Source organism: Hipposideros armiger, unplaced genomic scaffold (genome assembly GCF_001890085.2).
Source record: "Hipposideros armiger isolate ML-2016 unplaced genomic scaffold, ASM189008v1 scaffold_126, whole genome shotgun sequence".
Lineage (NCBI taxonomy): Eukaryota > Metazoa > Chordata > Mammalia > Chiroptera > Hipposideridae > Hipposideros > Hipposideros armiger.
This window is the reverse complement of record NW_017731476.1, coordinates 1381185-1395618: the sequence shown is the minus strand read 5'-3', so window position 1 is coordinate 1395618 and position 14434 is coordinate 1381185. Positions and strand designations below refer to the sequence as shown.

The 14434-nt window shown below is 48.9% G+C and overlaps 1 long non-coding RNA gene across 1 annotated transcript; it reads right to left on the bottom strand.

The window, feature by feature from the left end:
* Positions 1-1309: 1309 nt before the first annotated feature.
* Positions 1310-3622, bottom strand: LOC109385866 (uncharacterized). The gene is made up of 3 exons (XR_002124693.1): positions 3558-3622; positions 2848-3012; positions 1310-1388 (listed from the first exon to the last, which is right to left on the bottom strand). It is a non-coding gene; the product is annotated as an uncharacterized LOC109385866 (long non-coding RNA).
* Between the last annotated feature and the right edge of the window lie 10812 nt (positions 3623-14434).

Below are 14434 nucleotides of genomic sequence, written 5' to 3'. Positions count from 1 at the left end.
TATGTTAATAAGGTGACCTTTGGGAAGCCCCTAGGTGACCTAAAAATGAGGGCTGATAGCCAGGGGAATCAACCATGTGATTAGAGGGAAACTGTCAGTCTTACCCCTTAGCCTCTGGGGAGGGGAGAGAGGCCAAAGATAGAGTTCAATCACCATAGGCCAATGATTTAATCAATCATGCATATGTAATGAAGCTTCCATCAAAACCTAAACGATGTGGTTTGGGGGGACTTCCGGGTTGGTGACCGTGTGGAAGTGCTGGGAGATGGGTAAACTCTGGGGGGGCACGGAGGCTCTGAGCCCCTTCTCACATAACTTGCCATCAGGCTGTTCCTGAGCTGTATCCCTTCATAATAAACCAGTGATCTAATAAGTAAAAGTTTCTCTGAGTTTGTGAGCCACTCTGGCAAATTAACTTACCTCAGGAGGGGGGTGTTGGAACTTTCTACCTATTGCTGGTTGGTCAGAAGCACAGGTGACAGACAACCTGAATTTAACAACTGGTGTCTGAGGTGTAGGGCTGAGCCCTCCACCTGCGGGATCTGATCCCAACTCCAGGTAGATAGTGTCAGCACTGAATTAATTGCTTGATGGTGTGGAAACACATGCGCGTGCGTGCGCACACGCACACACACACACACACACACACACATTGGAATTGATGTCAGAATCGTTTCTGGGTACCCAGAGACACCTTGACCTGTCCATTCTCGGGATATCATGACCTGCCGCCCCTAGATACCATGACCTGTCACCTCTAGACACCATGACCTGTGACCCTAGACACCATGACCTGGCCAATGTACCCAGACTATACTACACATTTGCAAACCCCCAAGCCTTTACTCATGCTCTTCCCTCTACCAAGCATGCCCTCCCCCACTTCTCCATCAGGCCCCTCCATCCTCAGGCAGAGGGACTCCAGTTACGTCTACCCAGCATCCACTCACTCTTTTTCTGATAATAGCACCTGGTCTTCTTGGAGACAATCTCTCCCTACTCTTAGTTCAAGTTGTTTCCATGACCTAAATTCACTCCCAGCTTTCCAATAGGGCACGTGACTCTGGCTTGGCCAGTCAGAACATTTCTTCCCCCATTTATCTTGTGATTGGTTTAGGGACAGGCATGTGATTAAAACTGACCAATTAGAGCCTTTCCTGGTATGATCATTGGGACCACTGGAAAAAAGGTCTGTTCTTTTCTTTGTGCTTCCTAATCTGGTGGGTTGTAAGCCTGGACTTTTGAGAGAATTTTTTTTCTTTATTTATTCTTTTTATTTTTATTTCTTTTCTTTTTTTTCTTTTTTGTCACCATTGAGTATCACTCAGCCATTTGAGAAACGAGGTCAACACACAAGAAAGCAGATCCCAGAGGTGGATACTTCCAATCTGAAAAAAAAAAAATTATCTGAGCACCCTGATTCATCCGTGCCGGAAACTATTTCTTGAATTTAAAAATGTTATTTTGTGAGCCAGTAAACCCATTTTAAAAAGCTAGTTCTCTCACTTGCAACCACAAGGCTCCTGGTTGAAACAACTTATTTTTTGTTTTTTTATTGAGCTAGAATTCACATAACACAAAATTTTCCATTTCAATCATTTAAGAATATACAATGTAGTGGGCTTTCGTATATTCCAAATGTTGCACACCCATCACCACTCTCTAATTCCATTACCACCCATCACCACCCTTCACAAAGAAACCCTTAACCCAACAGCACCCCCAGTTTCCCCTCCCCCCATTCCCTGGTAACCACTAATGAGACATCGTCTTTTAAGACCCAGTTACAGTGGTCATTTCTCCGAAACGTTACCAAACCACAGGGCAGAATTGTTCTCTTTTTTGTGCACATCCCTTTATTATCACTTGTTGTAATATGCAATTTTATTTTTTGTTTTTAGTAATGGACTAATTTGAACACACATCAAATCACTACCCGTGTGACTCTTACTAGACTCCTTGAGGGTAGGAACTATCATTATTTCTTCTTGTGTCTCCAGCCCTAGCCCAGGACCTGGCCCAAATGAAGTGGTCAGTGAAAAAAATAAAACAAAACAAAAGGTGACCAAGGGCTCCCTCTACCCCCTCACAGCCTGAGCATCTGAGTCCTGGCCAAGACATGAAGATGTCGCCACATGTTTGTTGATTGGCTGGTTGACATCTTGGTGAACACTTATTTCCACACTGGATTTTTTGTGTGGGTCTTGCCTTATTTGTGTGTGAAGGGGGTGAGGGGAGCATGCTTTAGCTGAACTGGCCACTTCCCACACTCTGACATTTAATTAAACCCCAAACTAAACCTACAGTTGGTTGCCGTGTCTGGTTACCCCCTAAAATTTCCCCAAGCCATGCCCACTTCAGATGCTTAGGGGCAGGGTAAGTAGGGAGGCGGAGCGAACCTGCGATCGTGGCCACGTTGACTTAACTTCTCCTGGTCTCGGTTGTCCCATCTGTACAATGGGGTCAAAAATGGTTAACTACCTCATAGGGTCATCTGAGGATTCAATGAGTGAGGACATGTGCTTACACAGTGCTGGCTCGTTTAAGAAGTCTGTCACACAGGATGCTTTTGTTGTGTTAACCAAAAAAGTACATCAGCTCGCTAAGCCGTGGCACATGCCGTTTCCTCTGCTTGGAAATAACTATTTTGTAGCCTTACTGCAGGCACTCCATTACGTTTCCACTTAGACGCCACCTCCTCCAGGAAGATCTCTGCCCCCACCCTCCCTCCCCCCAGGCCTCTGCACCTGTGCTCCCCATCAGCTCAGGTAGGGATGGCCTGAGACACCTCGGGACACCTAGCACAGGGTGGGTACTGAGTTCATGAAAGGACAAATCAGAACATACCTTGAAGGAGGAATAGTGGTTTTGTTCCCACCTTGGCCGCTCTAACTGGAGCTCTCACCCTGTCCTGGGCACCAAGGCTCTGGTTCCATTCGTGTGTCCCAGGGAAGAGGGGGTTGTGGCTCAGTGGGGAGCTGAGGCCGACACACAGCAGCTCCTGAGAACCCCCTGTGCACACCTCTTGTCAGTTCTCTGTTCTGTGACGTCAGGTGGGCAGCTTGAAATTGGCTATGGTGGGAGTATTTACACCACGGAAAGTGGCAGACACCACATCTCAGGTTTTTCTTTTTTGGGATTTGACTATCGGCTTACCAGCACACTGCCAGTTGTGATTTGGGGGCCGCAAGGATGCTTTCCCCCCTGCCAGGTTTGGTGCACACAGCTCCCTCAGCCTGGAACACTCTGCACACCCCCATCCCCACCTCTACCCCACCCCCACCCTCTCCTGCTCACCACAGCTCCCTTGTGGCCCCTGACTTTTTGCGGGACTAAGGACTATGTTAGTTCCTCCCTCCCTTTCCCTACACTGTGCCCAGCCCAGTATGAAAGCTGCAGCTGTCCGTAAATGCTTGTTGATTGACTGACGGACAGCTCTTGGTAAATACTTTTGTGAGTCTGATCTTTCCCGGGTGTGAATGTGGGGAAACCACAGCTGCCTGAACTTTCAGTAAAGAGGAGCCTCTTTGAGGAAGGGAGTCTTTGCAGAAACTCACCGCAGCTGCCTGGAAGCCGAGTCATTGCAGCCCTTCCTCCCTGAGTGTGCAGCCTCTTGGAAGACACAGGTGTCTCTGGGCCACGGCTCCCTAACGTGCAAGATGGGGAAAGAGAGGCGGAGCTGAGGCCTTCAGGGCAGAGGGTCCTAACGGGTGGGAGGCTCTGGAAGGCCCGTGGAAGTGCTGGGGGGCTTGCACACACGTGCACCCTCATAAGTCCATATGGGGTGTCCACATGTCTGCAAATGCATGTGGCATTTGTCTCTTGGATCATGGTCTGGTTCCAGGGGGATTGAGGGAAGCTTGGGAATCCCCGGACCCCAGGGCATGCTGAAAATAACACTGATCTTTGTTCCCTGCACCTCGGCCACCCCCTGCCAAGACTCAGGTTGTGCCCTGTGGCTCCTGCTGAGAGGGAGGTATATACTTACGAGTGTACATGTGTTAAATGGGGCGCTGTTGCTCACAGGGGCTCCTAACCTATGGGTGGGTTCGGCGCTGCATCTGACACATAGTAAGCACTCAGTAACCACCCCCTGTCTGACCTGACATTGAACTTGCATGTCTATGCATGCATGTGTCCTGCTAGATTACACACACTGGAACTGTTTCTTCACTGTTCTATGCCTGGCACATTGTAGGTGCTCAATAAATGTTTGTTCATAAGCAAGTGTGTTTACGTGACAATGTGTGTGTCCTTGCACAAGTGTGCACCTGGGTTGCTGGGAGGTGTTGCTTGCTTTCTATGCAGGCAGGGCTGTACATGCTGGGGGTGGATGTATTGAAGAGTGTCTGTGAGTGAGCGGGCTGAGTCCTTGCTGGCCTACAGGATGGTGCATGGTGAGTCTCGTGCTATGAGGGAATCTGTGTCTGTGGGCTTGGGCTGTCTATGCACGTGGGTGCGTGAGCAAGGGTGTGCTGTCATGTGCACGTGCGTATGCGAGTTTTGCTCATATGTACACACGGGGGCTTGCATGGGTATTTGTGCAAAAGATTCTGGCGTCGTGGTTAACAGCTCAGGCCCTAGAGCCAAACTGTCCTGGTTAGAATTCCCGTTTCATTTCTTATTTGCACAGCCATGGGCAAGTTACCTAAAGCATTTGTTCTTCAGTTTCTTTATCTGTGAGGTGGGGATAACAGTGCATCTGCCTCCTAGAGCTGTTTTGGGGACTTAAATAAAATACTAGCGTCCGATACACTGTGTGTGCTCTGCCAGGCCATCTGTAGCTGTTTCCATCTGTATGTGGCACATGCCTGTCTAAGCACATCTGTGCCCCCCAATGTGTCCCTCACTCTAACTCTAGAGAGATAAGGACCCTATCTGTTGGGCTCCAAGATTTCCGTGTGGGTTATAGGGACGTGATGAAGTGCTTGGTCTACGATGATTGGAAGTTGGGTAAGGGTGGGGAAAAGGCCTGTGGGAAACTGTCTGGACTCTGTGAACTGGGACGTGCCTGCCTCTGTGTGCAGCCATCCTCCCCTCCACTCACCAAGGAAAACTTGGTCCGTCCTAGGTTGCCTGACTCCATCCTCCAGCCTAGAGAGGTCAGTCTTTGCCAGACCAGCTCCCTGGGCTCTGAGGAGGCAGAAATGAGACGATGGGTGTGGAGGTCACTCCGAGGAATAAATGATGCCAGGATGTGCCCACGGTGAGTCCTTTGGGGGTGGTTCTGGGTGTGCCCATTAGGCCAGGTTCTCCCACAAATGCCCATAAAACGAACAGAGCCAGGTGCCTTTGAGGGTTCTAAAAAGAGCTGTCAAGCTCAGGAAGGAAATGCTTCCCTCAGATGGCATCAGAGGAGACTGGCACCTACCAGAGTGATTCAGGACGGGGAGGCCTGCCCAGGCCCTGAGAGGACCTGGAGACAGGAAGTGACCACTGAGGCTAATTCAGAGTGTTTGTTCATCCAGTGATTCACTCAAATCACATTTCTAGGCCCTGGGGCATCCAACGCAGGCCGCTGCCTGGATGGAACTTGAGGTCAAGCATATGAGCACTGATCATGCAGTGTGGTCGTGACGTGATGAGGGAAGTGTGGACCCACAGGAGGGACAACTCACCCAGATTTGGGGCATCTAGGAAAGCTCCCTGCAGGAGGTGACATTGCTGTTGAAACCAGAAGGACCAGAACTAGTCCAGGAGGTGGCCGGGGAAAGAGTACACCAGGCAGAGGGCTCATCACGTGCAAAGGCCCAGAGGAAACAGCCCAACCTGGCTGGAGCACATGATGTGAGAGGGGTGAGGTGGGGGGGATGCTGGAGGGAGAAGCAGAGCCGTGTGAGCCACACGTGGCCTTTGAGACGGAAAGGGCCTTGGAACTTGTAGGCCAGCCAGACTCGAGGCTGGCAGGGGTGGAGGTGGAAGGGTGCTGACTGTGGAGAGGAGGCCCCTGAAATATTCAATCATTCAACAAATGTTTAGTGAGTACCTACTACGTGCCAGGCACTGCCTTAGGGACTGGGGTTCTGCCGAGAATAGAACAGAAAAATCCCTTCCCTAATGAAACTGCAGTATGGGGGACAGTCAAGTGATGGTCACGCAGCACGCTGTGTGATGTTGGATGACATTGAGCACGGCCCAGAACAGGCCAGCGGGGTCAGGGGACGGAGCGGGGAGAGCTGCTGTAGAAGGAGGCCAGGGAAGGCCCACTGAGGAGGGGACAGTGTGAACACAGGCTTGACTGAAGTAAGGCTATGAGCCATGCAGTTATGCGGGGTGGGGTGGGGGGGCGGATAAGGGGTAAGGGAAAGGGGTATGTCCCAGGCAGAGGGAACAGCCTTCCAGGTGGAGGGAACAGCCAGTGCAAAGCCCTAAGCAGAGGCCAGTGTGCCTGGAGCAGCAAGACCCAGAGGGCGAGAAGGAGATGGCTTCTGAGGTGAGCAGCATGGAGGGCCTGCTGGCCACGGTAAGGTCTGGGTTTATCGTACAAATGACGGGGAGGCTTTGGAGTGCTCAGGACATGGAAGTGACAGGACCTGAGGTGTTTTCTTTTTTTAAACTTGATTGGGGAACAGTGTGTTTTTCCAGGACCCATCAGCTTCAAGTCTAGTCGTTGTCTTCAATCTAGTTGTGGAGGGCGCAGCTCACTGGCCCATGTGGGAATCGAACTGGCAACCTTGGTGTTATGAGCACTGCGCTCTAACCACCTGAGCTACCTGGTCACCCTGAGTTTTGTTTTAAAATGATCCCTCTGCAGCGAGAAGAGCAGGATGTTTTCGGGGCCCGAAGGTAGAAGTGGGGAAACCGGTTAGCAGGTGCTGTCACTGTGCAGGGGAAGGAGGCTGGGGGCTTGGGGCAGGTGTGGGGTGGTCATGGCCACGGATTCTGGGTGGGTTTTGAAGGTAGAGACAGCAGGACTTCCCAATGGGTGAGTTTAGGGTGGTGAGGGAAAGCGACATGGCAAGGATGACCCTGACTGCGGCCATACTGGGGACCCAGCCGCACCCACCGTTCCCCCTTTGGCCTGGTCCCGGGAGCAGATGGAATAATTATCACTGGGGAGCATAACCGGAACCTCTGCTGTTTGTTGAGCCCTGATTCTGCCAGGTGCGACGATCTCGTTTGCTCCTCATTGTTATCACCTGTGTGTGGGTCTCCCAGCCCCATGGCAGGTGGGGGCCGTAGAGGCTTGAGAGGGGCAGGGCCTCGCCCGGGTTCAGGCCGCCCTCAGGGCTGGGGGCCCACTCAGAGGCCATTGGGAGAACCGAGGATGCACTAGACCCACGGTCCTCCCGATGGGTAGCCTCCTCCAGGGGATACCTGGCAATGTCTGGAGACACTGTTGGCCGTCACATCTGGGTAGAGGTGCCGCTGGCATCTCGTGGGTGAAGGCCTAGGATGCTGCACCATAGTCTAACATGCGCAGGACAGCCCCACAGCAAAGAATGATGCAGCCCAAATGTCCACAGCGCTGAGGTTGAGAAACCTACCTCCCCCAACCTCCGAGGGCCTCCTCAGAGACCACCCACAGGGTGTGGGAGCCCCTCCCTGAAAGAGAAGTGAGGCTGTGCCAAGGTGGCAGTGGGCAGCAGGCAGCTGTGGTGGCAGTGTTCCCCGTGACAGAGGCTGGTTCCTGGAAAACTGAACTTGACCTCCTTGTGGCTTTTATTCTCCTTTCTCAACAGCCCAGGCATCTGGGCCACAGCTCCTTGGTTCTTCAAAGAGAGTCTCCAAGAGCCCAGCATGGCCCCAGCCCACTACCCTGCGTAGGACCTTCACCGGCTTGCAGCAGGCATGGGTGGGGTCCTGGTCCCATCCCTCCGCAGGGAGGCTTCTCGGGGGCCTGGCACAACCTTCCCCTGCAGCCTATGGCCTCACCACTTCCCTCTTGCCCTGAGGCCTCCTGCAGCCAGTCCACCCACGTCAGGCACTCATTTCCCGAACAGGAGCTACAGTCACGCCTCGTGTCCCTGGCTTACCAACGGCCCAGCTGGGGCCGTGCTGACTCCCTGCAGCGTGTGCTTCCTTCCTCTTTCAGTCGGTTTGTATCTTATGTCCCTTCTTTTACTTTCTTCTGTGTTTTCTTGTTGCTCTTTTTTCTAACTTCTTGAGAGGGACGCGAGGAACATTCATTTTCTTCTTTTCTAATGTATGATTTTTTTTAAGGCTACAATTTTCCCTCTAGATATTGTTTTAGCTGCAACCCACAAGTTTTGATATATACTTTTTTATATCATTCAAAATGTTTCCTAATTTTTCCAGTGTGATTTTTCTCATTGGTCCTCTATTGAGAAGTGTATGTCTTAAAAAAAAAGTGTATTTCTTTTTTTTTTTGTGGCTATATATATATTCAATTATAGTTGACATGCAATATTATACAACATCAGCTTCAGGTGTACAGTGCAGTGATCAAGCCTCTACCTCAATCCATGAAGTGGTCTCCCTAACAAGACGTGTGACCATCTGACACCCTACAAAATATTTACATTATTAATTACATTCCCCGAACTGTCTTTCATGTCCCTGTGGCAATACTGTAGTTACCTATTTATGCTGTCTAATCCCTTCCCCTTCTCCCTCATCCCCACCCGCCTCCCAACCAGCAACCATCAGTTTTTCCTGTATATCTCTGAGACCATTTCTGTTTATTTTGCTCGTTCATTCAGTTTTTCAGATTCCACATATAAGTGAGATCATATGGTATTTCTCTTTCTCCGACTGACTTATTTCACGTAACAGTCTCTAGGCAATCCATATTGTTGCAAATGGTACGATTTCATTCTTCTTTATAGCTGAGTAATACTCCATTGTATAAATGTACCCCAGTTTCTTAATCCAGTCATCTACTGATGAGCATTTCGGTTGTTTCCAAGTCTTGGCTATTGTAAATAGTGCTGCAATAAACATAGAGGTTTAGCATCTTTAGCATCGAATTAGCATCTTGGGTTTCTCTGGATAGATACCCAAGAGTGGAATTGCTGGGTCAAAAAAGTGTATTTCTTAATTTCCTCATCCATAACTTTGAAAAGTTTTGCAATGGCCTCTCCTATCTTGGCAACAAGATGAATTTGTCTTCATCCTTCCAAGTCCAATTCATGTGACCCCTCCTCTGTGAAGCCTTCCCTCTGTGCCCACACCCCTCCAGCCACATAATTAGCAGTCGCCTCCTTTCTGCTTTGTAACACTTTGTACAGACCATCACTATAGCACTTTTGGGCACAGAGAAATATATCTGTCAAGGACTCTTTCAGTTTCAAGTGAAAGAAAAGTGATCCAAACTGGCTGAAACCAAAAAGGAACTATTGTCTCATTTCAGGCACAGCTAGATCAAGCAGTCCTGACTCCTAATGACTCAATTCATCTCTTGGGTCATTTCCTGTATGTTGACTCCTTTCTGCAGTAAGTTTCCCATTGTGGCCACAAGGTATCTGCAGTAGCTGCAGAGAGCACTGTCTCCCTGCTCCAATCAGCCCATCAAAAGTTTCATGGGGTCTCATTGGCTCTGACTGGGTCACGTACTCTGCTTGGAGGAATTAATATGGTCTGGGGTGTACAGTGGATTGACTTGGGACAGCGTCATGGGCTCCCCTGGGAAAGAGGCTGAGAATAGAGGAGGCGTGATATCCCAGAAGAAAAAATTGGATACAATTATCAGAGAAGAGTACATCAGTGCTGGAAAGCTCCCTTCACCCCCTGAAAGAAGTCACTCTGATACTCATTGCATGCCACCATCTCCAGTGCTTTACTTTCCATCCTGTGTGTCCCTTCCCTACTGGACTTGAGACCTTTGACAGTGCAGAGAAGGTCTGTTGTATTAACTGAGAAAAATTGGAGGCGACAGGAAGGGAGGAGATGGGCAACTCCCCCTCCACCCTCATCAGCTTGCCCTCCGGACCTTGGAGGCTGGACCTCAAGGCCAGGGGTTCAGCTCCTGGATACCCTGGATTTGGAGAAGTGCCTGCTTAACTGTCTGTCTCAGCTTGGGCTGCTGTAACAGAATACCTCAGACTGAGTGTCTTAAACAACAGACAGTTGTTTTCCACAGTTCTGCAGGCTGGGAAGTCCAAGATTAAGATGCTGACTGATTCGGTTCCTGTGAGAACCTGCTTCCATGTTTGCAGATGGCTACTTTCTTGCTGTGTCCTCATGTGGCTCTTCCTTGGTGCATATGGAGGGAGGGAGAGGGAGAGAGAGAGAGAGAGAGAGAGAGAGAGAGAGAGAGGGAGAGAGAGAGAGGGAGAGAGAGAGGGAGAGAGAGGAGGGGGTCGGGAGAGAGAGAGATCCCGCCCTCATGTCTCTTCTATTTGTAAGGATACTAATCCAATCCTTAATGACTTCTTTAGGGGCCCCATCTCCATATACAGCCACAAAGGGAGTTAGAGCCTCAACATATGAAATTGAGGGGAACACGAGCAGTCAGTCCCTTAATACTCTCCTTCCAGGGTAAGCCCTCCCACATATTTCCAAAAATCAGTGACACACAGGCACTCAGCAGAAAAGTAGCCTCCATGGCTCTGCGGTCCAACCACACAATTAATCTAACCATACACCCACATCAACAGGTGGCCAAGCCTTGGTTTGCACACCACCAGGGGCAGGAAGCTCACCATGTACCCTAATTCAGCAACGCTGGCTGCACTTGGTCTGGACCTAAAGGTCAGCACGCATATTTCTATAGATGTTTTAATGCCTTTCCTTCTTACCGTACCATCTCCCCAACATGATGCTTTGTTACCTTCTTCTTTTTTAAATTTCCAAAATGGAAAGAGCTTTCTGATTTTTCCTAGATTCTAGAATTGATAGATCATTTAAAATAGCAGTACAGGGACAACCGGTTAGCTCAGGTAACGGTCAGAGCACAGGCTCATAACACCAAGGTTGCGGGTTTGATCCCCGCATGGGTCATGGAGCTGTGCCCTCCACAACTAGATTGAAACAACTACTTGATTTGGAGCAGATGGGTCCTGGAGAAATACACTGCTGCCCAATAAAATCCTTTAAAAAGGAAAAAGAAAAAAAAAGTATCAGCACAGAAAAGTACAAAATTAAAAAACAACAACCCATCACTTAGAAGTGGCTCTGTTACCCCGTGGAGCTACACTGCCCAGGTTCAAATCCTGACTCAGCCATGAACAAGCTCTGTGATGGGTCAGTGGCTCTTTCCTCATGTCGAAAATGGAGATGTTAAAAGGTGGTTGTGATAGCTTAGCACCGGGTCTGCTAGATGGTAAGTTCCTTTAAAATGTAAATAATTGCTATTTCTGTTATTAATAATTGTATTATTCAGAGTTCTGTTTCTCTGGAGAACCCTGACTAATACAGATAAACCTGTCTTAGCCTTCTCAGGTTTTCATAACAAAATACCATAGACTCAGGGGAAGAGGGGGCATAAACCACAGACATTAATTTTCTCACAGTACTAGAGGCTGGAAGTCTGAGATCAAGGAGTCAGCAGGGTTATTTTTTGGCAAGGGCTCTCTTCTTGGCTTGCAGACAGCTGCCTTCTTATTGTTTCCTTACATGGTGGCGGTGAGGTGGAGGGGGAGAGGGGGAGAGGGGGAGAGAGAGAGAGAGAGAGAGAGAGAGAGAGAGAGAGAGAGAGAGAGAGAGGGAGAGCTCTGTGTCTTTTTCTTCTCTTCTTATAGTCTTATCAGATTAGGATCCCACCCTTATGACCTTATTTAACTTTAATTACCTCCTAAAAACCCTATCTGCAGGAACAGTCACACTGAGGGTTAGGGATTCAACATATGAACTTTTGGGGGAGACACAATTTGGTCCATAGCAATAATATTAGTATATGGAGTGGTTACAGCATGACCCTGTACCCGCACCCCTTTCTTTTTGTGATAACCACAGGGATGGGTTGGCGCTTACCCATCCCGAGGCTTCCTTCCCTCTGGCCAAAGTGACTGGTCCAGGGATGGCCAGGGTACTAAGGCTGAGTAATCATTGACCCCAGACTGGTGCACAAGGTGGCTTGTGATTCAGTTCCAATGCAAATAATTCTTGGGGTTTTTCTGGCTGGAGATCTGTGGGATTCATTCCTTCCCACTCAGACTGCAGAGCTGGTGAGTTGGGCGTTCAGGTTTCCAGGATGCTGCACAGAGAAAGCCCAGCTGCAGTAGGAGAGGGTGCAGCTGGTGCACAGGCGGAGGCGGACGAAGGGCTCCCCTCAGCATGCTGGGCCCTGACGGCGTTCCCAAGCAGCTCCCCTTGGGCTGTGCTTCAGCGACTTGACATAATAAATCCCCATTTTTGCTAAGCTTGCCTGGTTTGGTTTTCTACAGTAGCCATGGAAATAATAATGTTACTCATAATGGGTCCTGAGGAATACAATTTGTTTTACTTTATTTTCTGCGATATGACAGAGATTCTGTTTCTACCCAGTGTCAGTTTTATCCTTCTTCCTCAGTAACATGTGTTGACAGCCAGCCATCCTTCCATCAGGGTTAATCTACCTTTACTTCCAAGTCTACACTCGCATCCGTATCTAAATCTGTATGTGTATTAGTTCAGTTGTCTACAACAGAAACTCAGGTTGACAGTGGCTTAAATAAGAAAGGTTTCTCTCCCATGCCACCGTGCAGAGGGAGGTGTCCAGGGCTGCATGGTCCCCCACAAGGCCATGACGCAGGGCCCCAGACTCCTGCTGTCTCGCTGCTCTGCCATCCCTGGAATGGAGCCCTGGTCTGCAGTGTCCAAGATGGCCACCACCAAGCCCACAAGGCAGCCCGAGAAAAGAAGGAGTGAGAATGGGAGGCAATACTCCATCCCTTTATTTATTTTATTTCGTTATTATTATTTTTTTAGTGGCTTTAAACAACGATGTTCTCATGATCGTGGATTCTGTGGGGCAGGCATTGGGATGGGACATAGCAGGGATGGTTTGTCTCTTCTCCATGGTGTCTGGGACCTCAGCTGGGGAAAACTGAAGTCTTGAGTGATCTAACAGCTGGGGCTAGAACCATTGGATGACTCATTCACCTGTATGTCTGGCACCTAGGTTAGGATGGCTCAAAGAACCCACACACGACATCTCTGTACAGCTTGGCTTCCCCACAACATGGCCACCTTGGGGTTCTTAGACTGGCTTGCATGGCAGCTCAGGACTCCCAGCCAAAGTGTCTCAGCCTTCTTTTATTTTTAGAAGAAGTTTTAAAAAACATTTTAAAACTTGTTTTAAAATTTTAAAACAAGTTTTAAAGTACAAGTCACCTCTATATAAATGTATGACTGAATTTGATCACGGCACTTCCACTCACATAACCCAAAGTTCTCACTTAATATCTATTTCTACATCATCTATGTTGATATATGAATTAATTATCCCTTTTTTAATATCTGCAGTGTATTCCACTTTAGGGATGCTTTATAAATTATTAACTCAACACTTTTTCCTAGTTCATTTCAACGCTGTCAGTATTTTTATATGTACCCGGCATAACTTATGTCACCAGTTTGGGTATACAGATAAGCCCCTTTCTCTTTGTGGTAGTTGTTCAACCCTTCGTGTAGTTAGAGGTTGCACTCAGCTGCTATAACATGACCAGCCACAGTGGGTAAAACACTTAAGGGTTTATTCTCCCACGTAATATTAAGCCTGCGGGCAAGTAGTTGCTGACAGTGGCTTATGGCCTGTGATTTCAGGGTCAAGTGTGAGTCCCTTGGTCTTTCCCTTTGGCTTCAAATGGCTGCTTCAGCTCCAGCCATCACAGCTACACTTTAGGCAGGAGAAAGGAGGAAGAGGACGAGTAGAAGGGTCAAAAGGTGCTCTCAGAAGTTCCATCCACAGCCATCAGTAGCTGCAAGGGAGGCTGGGAAGCGGTCTGTTAGCTGGGTATGTTGCTGTTCAGAGTTACACTGTGGTTCTGATATGAAGAAGAAGGACAGCATGGGAGCTGGGTGACAACACGTGGTTGCTGCCATGTGGCCCGTAGCAGATGTTGAAGCCTCACCCTTATCCTCTCAGTGCACACACGGAGGCATCCTTACTGCAAATACCTGCACATCTCTGCTCAAGGGCTGATTTTTGGCTGCAGGTACATCCAATTGGTCAGCTTGAAGTGCCAGATTTATGTCCCTATAAGCAGCCTTTCATCAATGACAGAGGGGTTGTAGTAAAGACATACCCTAGCTTCCTTGTTTCTCGTCAGGGACAATTTGAAAGAATGTTCTACACTGTTTTCCAGAGGTCCTCAATGGAATTAAGTTTCCACAGCAGGAACCTGCCCTTTGAAGCACCTCTATTGGTTTCCTTCCCTACCACTACTCTACAAGTGTTTCCTGGGATCACCTCCCAAATCCACTACTTGCACTGGAACCCATGTCTTAGGAGTTGTTTCTGAAGAAACGAAGCCATCCTTCCTTCATGCCTCAAACAGAAATCCGTGTGATCAGTGGCTAAGGGACCTGATCAGCTCACCAGACAGCCGAG